The sequence below is a fragment of the Arvicanthis niloticus genome, chromosome 3 (assembly GCF_011762505.2).
Source record: "Arvicanthis niloticus isolate mArvNil1 chromosome 3, mArvNil1.pat.X, whole genome shotgun sequence".
NCBI classification, from domain to species: Eukaryota; Metazoa; Chordata; class Mammalia; order Rodentia; family Muridae; genus Arvicanthis; species Arvicanthis niloticus.
The window spans coordinates 27,980,514-27,997,837 of NC_047660.1; positions in this window are offsets into that span (position 1 = coordinate 27,980,514).

Sequence of the window (17,324 nt, forward strand, 5' to 3'; positions counted from 1 at the left end):
AAGGCCATCTTATCAAATATGTATAAATTTTTCGCCTTAGACCTTGGGCAGAAAAGCACCTGCCAGCAGGTTTGGGTCCATCTAATTAGTTACAGAGGAGGGGGGAGTTACAGTACAAAGGCCTGTTAAGAACATCCCAGAAACTGACTGGCCAAGGGAAGAACTACACCCTGCCCCATGGTACGGCCTACTAGTGTTCAAAAAAGGTAAAACAACCAATCCTGTGCACCCGCGCGAAAGTTCGATTTTTCCCTACCCCGCCCATATATAAGCGCTATGCCCCTGAGCCACGAGGTCAGTCCCTCTATCTCCTATGTGAGATATGGGGATATGGGCTGGCCCAGAGCTCTGATATAATAAACCACCTCATGTATTTTACAGCAAGACGGTCTCTCGTGTGTCCTTTGGGTGCGTGTTATCCTGAGACTTAAGTGGACCCCTTTTTGGGGAGTCCCGGACCTTTCACTTTCTCTCTCTCTTTCTTTCTCTCTCTCTTTCTTTCTTTCTTTCTTTCTTTCTTTCTTTCTTTCTTTCTTTCTTTTGTTTGTTTTTAAATCTCATATATTCCATTCCAACTATGGTTTCTCCTCCCTTTCCTCCCCTTTTCTCCACTCTCTGCCCTCTGCCTTCCCTTCCAGCAGATCCATCCCACCTCTCCCTCCCCTTATCAAATAGTAGGCGTATACTTTCACATCAAGGTAACCCAGTAGGAGGAAAAGCGTCTCACAATTAGGCAAAGGTGTAAGAGCAAGAACATTTTAAAACACACACATACACACACAAACACACACACACACACACACACAGAGAGAGAGAGAGAGAGAGAGAGAGAGAGAGAGAGAGAGAGAGATCAAAAGAAAAAGATATACATAGATACATATGCAGATAATGGACATGTAGGAGGAGTTAAGGTGGGAGGAGAAAAGAGAGAAAGAGGAGGAGAAAGGAGAGGAAGAGGACAAAGAAGAGGAGGAGCTAAGGGAGAGATGGAGAGGAGAGAAAGAGGCAGACATAGAGGCAGATTTCACATGTCTTCTCCAGTCAAAGGTAGTTGGTATATCTAGGTTGTATTGGGTCGCACTTCTGATTGTATGGGCATCTTGTTATTGATCTTTACCAAATATATAAGCCTTTGGATAATCTAAGCATTAGAGTCTCATTTGTACTGAGCCCATGTGGTTGGCGGGATAGTCTGGGCAATGCCCAGCCTTGCAGAGACAGCATGGAAGATTGGCAGAGCCATTTCCCATGCTGGCGTCTCGTGGTGGCAGGGCTGATGTCTCTGGATGGCCGTTTCTAGCAGCAGCGTGCAAGTGGCTTCATGGTCTCGGAACATGGCGTCTGATCTAGGCAGAGACATTGCAGCCTAGACAGCTTGATTGGTGGCCGGCATTTTTAAATAATTACTACAAAAAAGTGTCACCTAACGTAGGGCACCACTTTGTTGTAGTAATTATTTTAAAAAAGGCGGCCGCTGGTCAATCTAACTATGAAAGCTGCTGCATCTTTGCCTAGCTCAACCACATGGCCAGAGGCCATGTGCATGCAGCAGCTAGAACTGGCCAGACAGAAACACCAGCCCTTCCACCCACAAGACTCCAATGTGGGAGATAGCTCTGCCAATCTTCCATGCTGTCTCTGCAAGGCTGGGCATTGCCCAGACCATCTGACCATCCATGCATGCCTGGTAGAAAAATGAGACTCTAATGCTTAAAGATTAATCAAAGGCTTATATATTTGGTAAAGCTCAATAACAAGATGCCCATACAATCAGAAGTGTGACCCAATACAACCTAGATATACCAACTACCTTTGACTGGCAGAGACACATGAACATCTGCCTCCATGTCCACCTCTCTCTCTCTCTCTCCTCTCCATTTCTCCCTTGGCTCTTCCTCTTCCTTTTCCTCTTCCTCTCCTTTCTCCTCCTCTTCTTCTCTTTTCTCCTCCCACCTTAGCTCCTTCTACATGGACAGATAGATACATATACATGTGTAGCAAATAATTTTTTCAGGACATGAAAAATGAATATTGAAATACCCTTTAGTATAAATGTTTCAACATGGTAGAGAAATTACCTTTTAAAATAAACCAAGTTCCTCCATTACCCCTTCACCTACCAACTCTAAGTCGCATTCAATTCTCAACATGTGCTATATAATATGAATTATATCTGATCCAATTACTACCACAATGTGTATTCATTTTCTGGTAGAAATATATTCAGTATGTTCATTTGTTGCTACATCATTGTTCAATTAAAATTTGCTGGGTAGCATTGCCATATCAATGCATGTGTCAACAACAAAGCAAGAAATTTAAACGGAAATATCTGAAGGTCTTTACCTCTTTAATTAATACATATACATACTTTAGATTGACCTTGAGATGGATCAGATTCTTATATCTATAAACTTGAAACCGAATGCTAGACTGATAAATATTTGATTACATTTAAATTAATTTATAGCCACATTATTAAAATTAAGGCAAACATTGTAACTATTCTACCTCAGCATCCTACATAGCATCTTTGGGCTCTGTAATCTAGGCAGCCATGAGAATTTTCCCAGGTTTGCATTGACTCTTCTATTTTGAATGCAAAGGAGATCTGGGACATAAAGTATTGTTTTATTCTTAACTTTTAATTGATTCTTTGTGAGTTTCACATCATGCACCCAATTCTACTGATCTTCCTGTCTCTTTGTACACTCCCTGCACCTTATCAATCCCCCCTCCATTAAGAATCTCATTGTGCAAACTGTGTATGTCATAAATGTTCTACAGGATATTCTTGTTTTGACACTTCTTTACTTGTTCATTGCAATGAGTCATTTGTCTGGTTCTAGGTTTTGGCTTTTGCTACAGAGTCAATTCTGGATTCTCACTGGTACTTCTTTGACATAACTTGTTAATTACCCTGTGTCAATGAGATCCTTCTGCTTCGTGTATGTAGGACCAGCTCCTTCATTTGCTCCGGGAGTTCATGGATGGTGATGTTGGGATGGGCCAACTGAAGTCCAACTCACACCGTGAATGGTGAGTTCTTGAGCACTGCACTGGCTAGTTCATTGATGGTGATGCCTGCTCTAACACTCTCATGGTGTTAGGGTTCACTCACCCACCTGCCCATATGGTCAGCTCTACTTTGCTGCCAAGGGAAAGTACAAGGCTCAGTCTCATGAGATCTGTAGCCTCTGAGGGACATGGACAGCTCTCCTGCTTCCATGGCCAGGGGCAAGCTTTCCCACCTATTGCATGTTACAAGGGCCAAGGAGTTGTGTGGAGGGACAGAGGACATCTACCCCTTGCCCACACCACCTCACAGCAGACAAGTGGCAGGGCCAGTTTTTCCATGCTCACACCCTCTGGATGGTTAAAGGGAGTCCCTGCATCCTCTCTGCTATAAGTCTCAGGTGACTCTGGGAAGTGGGATGTGGGAGTTGTGACTATGCTCACCCCATTCTGGCTTGTGTCTGGTTATGGGAAGCTGTGGGACACCGGACAGCACTCCAGGGGACGGAGAAGCACAGTCTTAGGTACTGAGGACATCTGGAGCTGGCTGGGGGTCCCCGGGCCTGCAGGGATGGTGGGACCATCTGGTTCTCAGGCTCTTGGGCACCCAGGTTCCACTGGAAGCTGTGGAAGAGCTGAGAATAGAGTGGGGGCCCATGGGCTGGATCTGGCCCTCAGCCAAAGGAAAGAGGAGGGGGGCAAGCTCCTGCTAGATCCCAAGGGGAGAGTCCTTGGCTTGGTGGAGGCAGTGGCTGGGAGTGCTGAGAGGTCTTCTGCAAGAGATTAGATAAGGCTCTATAAGTGAAGGTCTTCTCCATTGCTTCCCACAGTAGATATCGATGAAAAGGAGGCAGTCTATGATTTTAAAGCATCTTTTTCAGGGAGGATTGTCAGGGAAGGGAAGCTTAATTGGCTAAGCCCTTCAGGCCTTTAGATACCTCATTAAAATAGAGACCTGTCTTGAGGCTATGTGACTACAGGTCATGTCCTCTGCCTGTGGAGGGGCTTGGGGCATTGCCCTTATGTGACTGAGGGCCACAAATCTGTGGAGGGCTGCATCCTCATGTCAGGAGCCTGATGTCTGTGAGCATGGCAAAACACCCCCTGTTTCTCTGGGTCCCCGGGGTTTCCAGCCTGTGCTTAACCAGGAACCAGGCTGCCTTTTATGGTCCTACAACCCTCAGGGCCTAATCATTAGCAAATCCTGCAATCAGGGCCAGCACTATTGTGCTTCCTGAGTGACATATAAGGCCTGCTCTCTTGAGGACTGCAGCTGACATTGGGCAGGGACAGCTGACCTGGTCTCATTCCTTGAGGACCAGCTCTCCCAGATGTCCAGGTAAGAGTTACAAAGTCTGCATAGCCTGTAGATATCAGCCTGGCCCCATGTGGAAGCCTAGACCAGGGACCTCCACCTGGCCTTTGGTAGTAACAGATCCCTGTTATTGTAAGGCCAAGAATGCACCCATGGCCCTTGATGTCAGCATGGCCCAGGACCTCACCACGTCCTTAGGTACGCAGTGCTGACCAATTACATCAGGCTGTTCCATGCTATCTTTGACTCTACAGTTCCACCTCTCTATATTGTGCCATAATCCTTCCGTTTCTGTTTCTCTTTCATCTTGCCACCGTTTATTTGCTCACTTAGTGATGTCTGTGGAGTGTGGGTGTCTGGCATCATCAAAGAAGTGGTCTCAGGATTGCTCTGTCCTGCCCATGTCATGTGGCAAGGTTCATCTCAGACTTGCTTCCTGCCAGGGCCCTGTGGCACTAATCTATGGGAACAGTCATTTAGGACATGGCCTGCCTGACAGAACCCATTAGCCAAACTTGGGGGGGGGTGTGTTTGACCATAGGGTTTTACCATTCAATTACAATAAACCTCAGAGAGCAATGGCAATAATGTGTATCATTTCTAATGCCTCTAGGTCTCCCCAATCTGAAATTTTCATTTCATAAAATATATCTTCTGTAAAAATAATTGAGTTATCTGGTGGTGTTATTTATGATCATCTCTATTTTTTTTTAAATATACCAACCTTGTTGGAATATAAATTCTACATATACATGACTATTAATATTTCTACCTCTAATGATAAAGTTGTGTATTATGATCTGTGCACAAATTCTGAAAAAATGAAGATTTTAATACAAAGATCTCTAATAAATGAAGAAATATTACGTACACCATTAAATGCAACTAATTATTAGCTTTCTTATATCATATCATACCATATAATTATCCCTTAGAAGCCTGTTTCTTTTCTGAGTTATAGAAAGGCAGTGGCTCTGAATGAGAAGGAAATTGAAAGAATCTAGAGGAGTCAATAATATGGACATATTATTATATGAGGGAAAATGAATAAAAGCAAAAAGAGATGAAAATAAAAATATCTAAATAATAAAACATTTTCATTGTGGATGACCTAAAGGCCCCCCAAAGGGTAATAAAATGGTAAAAGTATTATACTATAGATATTTATTTTATTGTATTTGGCTAGGTTTTATGGCATAGTGTAGGAAGCCGCGGTTAGTGCCATTCCAAGATGGCGCACCAAAAGTCACTGCCCATCCCAGGGCGTATTATGGATAATGAGTGAACAGCCAATCAGAAGTGAATACATCACTCTAGGGTACATAAAGCAGTGCCTCTTCCTGTCTTTTCGTCTTTCCGCTTCTGCTTACAAGATTAAAGCCTCCCTGTGGTAACCACCCGAATATTGCCTCACATGTCTCTCTTCCACTGGCGAAAGGGGACACGGGAGGTGCGCAGAACAGCATAGTAAATGGAACACCATATGAAACAGGAATGTTTGAATTACCAAACCCAATTACAGTAAGGCACTGTCACATTTACCTTAGATGGAAAACAAACCTGAAACTTCAGAAAAATGTCACCAACAGACATTAGAGTGGACTAATTATTTTAGTTGTGAGTCAGCTGTCTGAAATTCATGGTGACCTTTTAAATGTGCTTGCTTGGTTAAAATGCAGGCATTTTTTTTCTATTTAGGATAATGAATTTAAAGGGGCAAAAGTCAATTACAGAGAAAACATTAAAGGTGTGTATATATTATATAACATAATTTAGTGCAGTAATTTTTAAAACTGTACAATACTGGCCTCCAATGAATTTGAATACCACTACAACCCCTGCTAGCTTGTTCAGAGGACAGTAGCAAAGTACTATGGACCAAGTAGGCAACAGAAAGCAACAAAACCCAGATATTTATTTCTCATTGTTTCAGAGAGGTTTTCCGGTATTTGGTAAAGACTTACAGATTTTTTTTCTTCTGTAATGCCATTGTAGAGTGTACAAGGGAATTCTCTAGGGCTTCCAATGGCATCAAGAATCACCTTCGAGAGGGCTGTGCCCATTCCTCAAGAATTTGTCTTTCAAAGCCCTTACCTCTTAAAAGGCACTACCCTTTGCTTGTTTGGATTTTCTCACCTAAGTAGTGTGAGCCATAGACTTCAATATATTGAAGTACCTGAGATAAGAATGTTCAATATTTATGAAGAGGGAGAAAGGAAAGAAAGATCAAAGAATGAAGTGCAGCTAAGGTTGTACATGGCAAGAAACTGGAGCTTAACCGGACATTGAAAATAGAAGCAGAAGTTTTACAGTAGCCAGAGTTTAACATGGTTGTGGCAATGCTGGGCAGAAAAATACATAGCAGGTGGAGAAGAAGGTGAATGTTTGAAAGGCTAATGTTGAAAGAGAAAGAAATGAAGTTCAAGTAAGAACATATACCATAATGTGGCAATAGATAATGGCTTGTTTCTGATCTTTTTTTTTTTTTTTTTTTTCAGAATCAAGAATGTGAGGACATTTGACCCTCTGTTTTTTTCAAGAATTAAAGCTGACTACAAACATGCAGGGGTAGACCCATATCTAACAAAAGAATTAATGAGGATATCTGCGACTTTAACTCCAATTTTATAGAGGCTTTAGCTAATGTGAAACTGGAAGGAAATCAAGGCAAGCATAGGACTGGAGAGAAAGAACTGGAAACAGGGAATTGGAGAACCATGGGTATTGAGGCACTGCCTTCAGTCACTCAGGAAGAATGCCTGCTTGCCTTTCAGATTGCTTTCAGTCTCTTCTACTGGTAGCTGGGTCTACAATGTGAACATACATGAAAAAAATAAAATTACAATTTGTTATAAAATGGGATATAGAAATAGACATAATCATGAAGTCAAATGTATCTTCCAACTTCACTTTTTCAAAAAGCCGAAGTAGAAAGTAGACTATTACAAAATTGGGAGGGTACCCGTCTGTGGGAGGGAACTAGGCATAAGTATGGATAAAAGTAATATTTTAAATATGATCACAGTCCCTAAAGTACATATAAGAAAAATTCATATTGAAAGTTATTATTTTCCACAGACAATATAAACTGCTGTTTCTTTTTTATTTTGATTAAATTAATGTGTCTGATTAAGAGTAGGTGAGCATCTCAAGCCCCCCCTCCCCCCATGTGGAGTCACCAAAGATAGATGCTGATCTGGAAGTCAGGAAGTGCATTGCTGACAGGAGCCTGATACTGTCAAGTATCAGTAAAAAAGGTGTCTTTTTTAGAGGTCTGCCAGAATCTGACATATTTAGATGCAGATGCTCACAGCTAACCATTGAACTGATCAAGGGGTTCCCAATGGAGGATCTAGAGAGAAGACTGAAGGAGCTGAAAGGATTTGTGGCCCCATGAGGAGAGCAACAATACTAACCAACCAGAGCTCCCCAGGGTCTAAACCATTAGCTTGGGAGCACATAGGGAGGGACCCAGTGGGGGAGGATGGCCTTGTCAGGCATAGGTGGGAGAGGAGATCCTTGGTCTCATGAAGGCTAGACACCAAGTGTATGGGAATTCAAGGGTGGGGAAGTGGGGGCACATCCTCATAGAAGCAGGAGGGGGCATGGGATAGGGGGATGCTGGGCACAGGGGAGGTGGGAGTATGAGGTAAGGGGATAACATCTGAAATGTAATTAAAATATCCAATAAAAATACATAAAAAAGAGTAGGTGGGCAAGTCAAGGTTATTCAGAATTGAAGTAAAAAGCTTTTCATGAAAACACATAGTGTTCATTACTGGTTTAGTGACTAAGCAATCTTTCTGCTTGTTTTGTTGGGATTTGCTGTTGCTCTCCCCTTTTTGTGCTAATCTCTGCTTTAGAGCACACAGCAAAATTGTAGCAACTAAACTAGAAAAACACAGACCTTCACTCTTGTAAAATATAGAAAAATATCTGAAAGTAAATTTACTTGCTCAGTTATGATAAAAAGATTTTCAAAAAAACATTTAATTTTTGTTTTAGAATAAGTCAAAGAAAGCTACCTTTCTTGGGGATTGTGACTGATTTTTTTTAAAAAAAATCTTTCTCATATAATAATTTCAGACCATGTTTCCTACTTCCTCAACTTCTTCCAGATTTCCCCAAATTCTACCCGTTAATTCATTTTCTTTCTCTTCTCTCCTTCTCTTCTCTCCTTCAAAAACTAAAAATCAAAAAAAAAAAAAAAAAACAAAAACAAACAAACAAAAAAACCCACAAACAAGCAAACTTAAAAAGCAATAAGAAAGAATACAAAAACAGAACAAATCAAAGAATAAAGCCTTCCTATTCCCTAAAAACACATAAACAAAAATATGGAGTTTGGTTTTTGTTGGCCAACTAATACTGGGCATGGGGCCTGCCCTAGAGTGAGGTTGATAAACCCATTGACATGTCAGTGGAGATAACCGATTTTCCCTTTCCCAGAAGGTATCAATTAATTGCAAATAGTGTCCTGGTTAAGCGTGAGACTTTGTGTTCAGTTCCCTTCTTAGTGCTGGACTTTTGTCTTGTTTGAACCTGTGCAAATTACCTGGATGTTGTCACAGTACTTATGAATTAATGTATGTGTCATTCTTATTCATTTTAGCTCAACAAAATGGATCTCTTTCTCATGGAAAAAAAAAAGATACCTAGTACATGAATTGAGTAAGCAATAGAGCACAACAAAGACTTGTGAGGTAAAATTTAATATATTTTATAGAACTATCTATTCCCAATGTACAGGAAGGAAGGAAGGAAGGAAGGAAGGAAGGAAGGAAGGAAGGAAGGAAGGAAAAAGAAAGAGGGAGGGAGGGAGGGAGGGAGGGAGGGAGGGAGGGAGGGAGGGAGGGTGGATAAGCAAGGAAGAAAGGGAAAAAAACAAATAAGCAAACAATCAATCAAACAAGCAAGTAAAAATGGAAAGGCATTTTCTAAATATATTCTCTTAAGGCAAAAATAACTTGAACAGAGGATGTTCTAAGGGCAAACTGCACAGAAAATAGTGTATCTACCATAATTTTAGTTTTTAAAACTCAAGTTAGGATGCATTTCTAATTTCATATTTTCACATACAGCCTTCCCTTGGTCTCCAAGAGGAAATGTTTTGGGGGCTCCCCTGTGGATAGTAAAATCTGCAAATGTTCAAGCCCTTTAAATAAAATGACAGAATTTGCATATAACCTATACACATACTCCTGTATACTTTGTCATCCTGAGATTATTTATAATACTCAATATAACACAAATGCAATGTGAATTGTTGTTTGTGTTGCATAGAGAATAATGACAAGGAAAAATGTCCCTGTACAGTCAGAGAGAGGCAATTGTTTTGTTCTGAATAGTTTCCATTAATTGCTTGACTCTGGGGAGGGAAAACACATTTGAGGGGTTGACTGCATGCATGTTTGTGTATATCCATGTAAGATTGCGTTTTTAGAGACAATAATATTATTTGTTCCTTAAATAACAGCAATAAAGAAAGGCCAGACCCTGTGTGAATGGAAACCATAGCTCTTAGTAGACAAAACTGGAGTCGCTTGTGAAAAATTAGTCAAAAAGCAGGGGGCATTTAGTTAAGCAGGATGTTTTGAAATAATTCCAGAATAACAAAATTAGTTGTGAGAAAGACTGAATGAAAGTCACTTATTCTAAATGACGGGTGAGAATCTTGGTCTTGTTTTAATAATTTAGAAGTTGACAGAATCGCTGTCTACTCTGAGTAGTGACTTGTAATTGAAAATAATTATTGTTTATAGAATAGATTTTGATCCCAATTCCTTATCCCTCTGAGATCCTCACCATCTATCCAAACTCCATTCCTTGTTGCTTTCTCAGTTTAGAAAATAAAGAGGCAAACCAATTAAACAAAATAAATTAGAATAAATTTTATATAAACAAAAAGTGCACAAGAAACAAACACACACACACACACACATCCCGCAAAAACACAAAATCAAAAGCCATATTTTCAAACAAAAGACCAATAAGGTAAAAAAATTAAAATTGCCCAAACAAAACCATCTCAGACAAAAATCTGCAGAAAAATTATTGAATTTGTTTTATGTTGGCTATTTTCTGCTGGCAAGGGGCCTGTCTTTAAGTTTATATACCCACTGAGACACCACCAGAGAAAACTAAACTTTCCACTGGAAGCAGTTGTCAACAGAAGATAGCTTCTTGGGTAGGGATGGGAGCTTATGTTCTCTTCTTTGTCTTACTGCTGAGAACTCATATGGCTTAGACTTCTGCAAGCCCTGGGGATGTTTTTCCAGTCTCTATGGGTTCATTCCTCCACAGCTTGCCTTTTATCTTGAGCCTTTTCTCTCCTATCTTTATAGAGCATATATTCAAGGCCTGTTCAAACCAAAAATTATCTAGTTCATTCAAAATAATTTGAGAAAAGCATATACTAAAATAAAATTAAAAAAAAAAAAAAACAGGCTACCATGAAAAAAAAAAAGAGCGACTCTTAGTAAACATAAAGGAGGATTAGGATGTAAATTATGATTTTTGTCCTTGTGTTTTTAAAAGAGTAGTACAGTAGACTTGGGGGTGGGATAGAATCCCCTTTCTACTGAAGAGTGTCATCTAATAAAGGCAATTATATGCTTATATGATTCTTATTTTATTACAAATATTGTGATTATTGACTCACTGGTTCACTTGAAGGTTATTAATGAATGTCAGCATCTTCCAGTTTCCATTTGTTAGGTAACAGATTATTCATACAGAGACACTAAATCCTCCATTCCACAGGTCATTGACTATTTGGAAGGAGATATACCCTCTACACTGAGATGTGTTGCAGCAGCTTTTCTAAATGAGCGTGCTTCGCATTACACATGGTGAAGCAACTTGACACTACACATGTCCTGGGAAAAAGAATGTCAGGAAGGCCACCTCACCTATGAACTATTACTCTACCCATGGTAGTGTTTGACTAAGTTCTCTGTTACACAATTAAAGCAGATTTATGACTAGTTCAAATTAAGATCTACTAGAAAATACATGACATATTTTAGACAGATACAGTTTTATTGTATTTTTATATTGGTTGTATATTGAAGTGATATATTGGGATAGATGTGGGTGAATTAAATTTTAAGTTATTAATTTTTAGAAATGTTTATAAATGGCCATAAGGATATTTTAGGTTATGCCTAGGACACCAATTACATCTTTAATGAACATCAGTGCTTTAATTTTGCCTCTCACTTTACAAAACTGTAGGTGCTAGAGCATTAAATTAATGACCCTAAGAGAAAGTAATTAAGTAATTCCAAATTGTGGGATGATGCACCCTACAACTGTCCTTACCTCTTCAGAAAGTCAACATCGTAGAATCGCTCAGATGTTTAAGCAAAGGGACTAAAAGACAGCACAACAGAGGCAGTGTAACTATATCAGACTCATGGAAGTGGGAACATACCGACTTCAAATTGTGTTTATGCATAAATATAATATATAGAGAGACACCAGATGATATTACAAGTGGTTGTTGCTATATTAAGGAGATACTGTAGTTTCATAGAGGGACATGCTTTCTAGGTTACGTGTTATTGGCAGTCACATGGTCTAAGTGTATATCTAATTTCATATGTCTAAAAACTCTACATACATACAGAATCTATATAATTTGGCAATAAAAAAATTTAAAACTATACAAAATTTAACTTATCTTCTTTTTCTATGGATTCATATAATGTTTTATTTGGTTTGGCTGATTGTGTTTTGAGCTGGGAAATGTCTCAGTTTGTAAAGTAGTTGCCATGCAAGCAGGAGGCTGAGTTTTGATCCCAGAACCCATGCAAAAATTGATCAGTTATAGTGGCCTGCTGACAATGTCTTACAGTAATCCCAATGGAGACAAGGCATCCCCAGGCAAGCAGGCCAACCAGAGTCTGTAAATTGTTGGAAAAAAAAACACCTCAGTAAACACGTGCATGCACACCCCAATATTTATGTACCCCCACACATGGAAATGTATGATCACACATACCGCCCAAAGCTTTCTTCTTAAAATGCAAGAGCCCAAAAATGGATGTAAATAAATGTTTTACATTATTGCTGCACTGTTGTTTTCTATGTCCTTTCATGTGCATTGGTAAATCAATGAATATATAAATAGCAATATTGAATAATAATTTTAATAATGTTAACATCATTATATTAAATAATATTTTAACATTATTTAATAAAATAATAATATGGCAATAATAATATTGCATAAATATAGTATTTTTAAGACAGTGGTATCAATTTTAATTCCTTTCTTTTTCCTTAATGAAATGTCATTGAGACCCTGGACATTAGACCACAATGAGGTACCAGGTTCTTTCTTCACTATCACCAACTCTGCAATTTTACCAAAACTAAGTATGCATAAAAACTAAAATTGAATAAAATGGTACAAAAGCGTAAAAATGTTTGTTTTAATTAGAACATGAAATAATAAATCTTACTTTTAGTTTGATACTGTTTTTTCTTTCCAAAGGCATCAACACAGCACTATGTCACCATGGCGGAATTACATTTACTTGCAATGTATTTGACTATGTTTGAAATACATAATTATCTTACTAATCCTACAATGTATTTGAAATATATGATTAACTCTCTAGTCATATAAATAAGCTTATAGTCTTTAATGTTTTAAATTCAGGTCAGTCTTAAGAAAACAAAATAGAAAACATGCTTCAGTAACAAACTGTATCATTGGTGTCAATTTTCATAAGTCGTGTGTCATAAATGTCACTAGCAATCAATCTGAAATGAGTGAAACATCCAGAAAAAAACTTCAAAATGAGATATCTATTTCTAACTTCCAATTCAGTACATGCATTTATATTCATTTCAATTGAATAATGTTGGTACATCTAAAATTTGCCATCCGAAAGATGTTGACTATTCACCAGGATCTCTGTGGCTTCATACGTTTAAGGGAAGGTGCTGCACAGTCAGGCCTGGTTCCCTTTGTACCGTTTCACATCCTGGATATATACAGGTCGCAAGCACGGATGACAATATCTTTCTCACCAAGATGCCGATAGGAAATAAGCACATTTTGAAACAAGACCAAAAAAAAAAAAAAAAAGGAGATTGCCATCAACACGTATGTTCATAAAGACAGGGATAGAAAGCAAGAATAATTGGTTACCTTTTGGTAGGAAACTCTATTACAAAGTTAATACATACTATACAGACATCGTTACTTTTTGACATTTTTACCTATTTATTTTTACTTAAGTTTTTGCTTCTCTGAAAAATTATCCCATAGCTGACGTTTAACTTGTAAAACAGAAACCTAAACTACGCTTATCTTGTTAACTTTTGAAATTCATAAAGGAGAAAATTAAATCTTACACTTCTTCCTCTTTTTGTTTTCATTTTATATGTATTACAGGAAAAGTCCTCTAGATGGCAGCATTTACCACTGTTAGAAATTATTTTTAAAGTAACTCTAAAAGTGACAGAATAATTGATAAAGTTGAAATTTTTCCTTGTTTTACCTTGGCGACCAAATGCTTTACCTATATGCATATTTATTAAGGTGTTAATGCTACTACAGTTTACAGACTTCCAAAGAATAGTAAAGCTCAACCCAAACCACCAAGATAAATATATATCATGTATATTCTTCAGAGGAACTAAAGTAAGTTGCACTGATGTAAAAAATAAATATGAAAGTAATTTTAACTGACCACATATTTATACCTGTTTTTGAAAGTACACATATTATAACATTTGGATGACCTTAGAGATGATTTGTTAGAATGTATAGTGTTAAAAAAAATCAAGACCAGCTTTTAATTTTATATTCAAATTAATCTTAGTTTTAATGTTCTGACTCTCATCAGCATTCCACAATTGTTGCTGTCTTCAAAATAGCTATAATATGGAAACAACCTAGAAATTCACAAACTAATTATAGAATTTAGGGCAGTCAATATTTTGTTAGTGCATTTCTAAGCGGGTTCAATAATTTTAACTATTCAATGACAATATCAATATTGACAAGTCGATTGTGTATATTGCACACTTATAAAAACCAATGAATATTTACCATATTCACTGAACAAGTCTTCCTGTGTGAAAAACAGATATACAATATAGATAAGAGCTTGTGCTAGACTCACAGAATTTCTTTACTTTGTAAATACTTGGAATGCTTATCTCTAAGAGTTGGAGAAGAGATTTGTTTCTTCCAGTATTGAATAACTATATAGAATGATCATTGGTAATATTCTGAACAAATCCCTAAAGGTATGAATTCCATTGATATTATTATTAGCTTTTGTGTGGCAATTTAGAAACTCATATATAAATTCATTCAAATCATCTAACTCTGTCTTAACTGTGATTGGAGGCGTAGTTCAAGTCAGATAACTCTGTGGTTTCAGTTTTGATGATGATGGGTATACTTGTGTATGCTGAGTAAAAAGGACTTTCTTTTGTGACATATATTAATTGAAATCATCCCTGTCCATAGAAAAATTACACTTCTTCCCACAAAACCTCCTCCATCACTCAAAGGGTTCCCAAAGACAAAAACTTCCCTTAGTTGAAAAATATTAAAATACACATTTCATCTTATTGTCCTTCAAGATTACAAAAATAGCAGTTAGGTTAGTACAATTTGTATTTTATTTTTTTGTCAATAAATCAGGATAGTCAACATTTTCCAAATTTTGTGAAGATGTCTTACAGTGGTTAGGACTGTAGACAGCAATAGAGATGACCAAAAGGCACAGGGTGAACTTTTGAGAAATTTTGGCAGAGTAGTCCTGGACAGTGGTGATTGTGAGACAGGTACTTAACCATGGTAATTTGATTCCTCCTGTGAATGGACTTCATTTTCTAATTCTTTCTTCATCTACTCCACATCTACAACCATTTTTTTATATAATGCAAAACCTCATGCATATACGACACTTACTGTTCACAATGCAATTACTTTGATTATGAAATATTCTTACAGGTCCAGCTTCCTTGTCAATTGTGATCATTGGTCTAACTTTAGTTCAGTATTTATATAAATACAAATGGAATCATGGGAGGGCAGGTAATACTAGGCTATGGAGCAAGAGTCTATCTTCAAAATTATTTAAATAAATAAAGTAAAAAGAAACAAAATTATAAACCATAAAAGAAATATAATTGTTTGTGTTACCAAAGCAGAGAAATGCGGTGTAGAAGCCTGAACTGTAAAGAGAAATTTTAAATAGTCGGTTTGTAAGACCATGCAGATGAATTAGTCAATATTCTCCTGATTTGAGTGTCTCTCTCTCTGTGTGTGTGTGTGTGTGTGTGTGTGTGTGTGTGTGTGTGTGTGAAATATGAGTTTTTATTAGGTACTTTTTAATCTAGTAGGCATTCTAAAGTAGATTATGTGACACTAAATTTATCCATGGTATGTTTTGTAACCATATGACATTATTCTCCAATTCATTTTTTAATGATCAAAATATGTACATTAAGTATTATTTTCATATAGTAGCTTTTTATTATTTTCTGTTGTAACATTCTAAAATTTCATCTCTTTTTTCATGGTAAGGATCAAATATTATTTTAAATCAAGCCTGTCACTCTCTTAGAATAGCCATTAAAATCACATTCATTCATGTAAGTACAAACTATAACAGATTTGCCATGAGGTCTCAAGCACAGATGCTAACCAATTTCTGAAGTGATGTTTGAATGGTTTTAAAGCATAATTATTTATTCTTTCAAAATAATTTATTAGAATTCATGCTTACCTTATATTTACAAAATACATCCTCACAAATTTTTTTTTCCTAATTGGGATTCCTTATAAAGCAATCCCATAGCATTTTTAATGAAGACATTTTACTTTACATTTTGCCTTGCTCTATGTTTTGGTTATCCTAGTTTTCAAACTTAGGGCCTGGGAATATCATAGACAGTCACTCCATCAATGAACCATGTTTTCAATGTCTTGCCTGCTTTAAAGACATTCTTATTCCATAAATCCAAGAAAGTCCACTGAGTCTTACCTAACCCTTCACAGTATTTTACCTACTATTATCCTGGGTACAACAAGTCTGCACATAGATGAATGACATGGCATTGTGAAGTTTAAAACCTTTGTATTAACCTTAGATTCTAATGAATGAAATTTCCTTTCTTCCTTCCTTTCTCCTTCCATTTTTCCCTCTCTTCCTCACTTCCTTTCTTTTCTCCCTTCTTTACTTTTTTTCCTTTCTTTTTTGTGTCTGTCTGTCTGTCTGTCTTAAAAGGATGTCACACTTACTACAATCCTATTCAACCTAGAACTCACGATGTAGCCAGGGTGTCTTTGAGCTTGCAGCAATACTCTGGCTTCACATTCCTGGGGCTGGCATCCTAGGTCAGGTCTGCAATGTCTGAAGAGAATAAGATGTTTTGTCTTAAAATTTAAGGGCCTATAACTACATGAAGAAACATAGTTGTAAGAAGTACAGGGATACTGAGTCAAATCCCAGACAAAGTGTAGCAATGTCTGCCGAAGGCAGGCAAGGTTCATCTCCATTTCACTGTTGCACTGGGATGTGGAGATAAGACAGGACTTCAGCAGCCAACAAAATGCAAAGTTATCCTGACTCACCCTGATGCAGCTAGCAGAGAACCTTCTTTGAAATTTGGTTCTGAGAAGCTATAAGAGGAAAACTAGGCTCATCCACCCTGTTCTACATGAGTAAGTCTATTTATGTGCGCCTTATGTAACAAACTGGGCCTCCAGAGGAAAATCATGTGAGTATAGTTTTTAAAATAAAGTCTGAAAACACAAAAAGAATAAGAAAGGAGGGAGATGGGCGAGGAAGATCATACAACATTTTTGTCTCAGGGAAATGAAGTTTTATTTTCAACAATATATGCTTATTAATGACAATGTAGAAAGGGAAAGTCATACTATCAAATTTAAAATGCTTTAATAGATTATTTTTCCTAATTAGATCTTAGCAAATGCTGTTATAGCTGAAATGTGTAG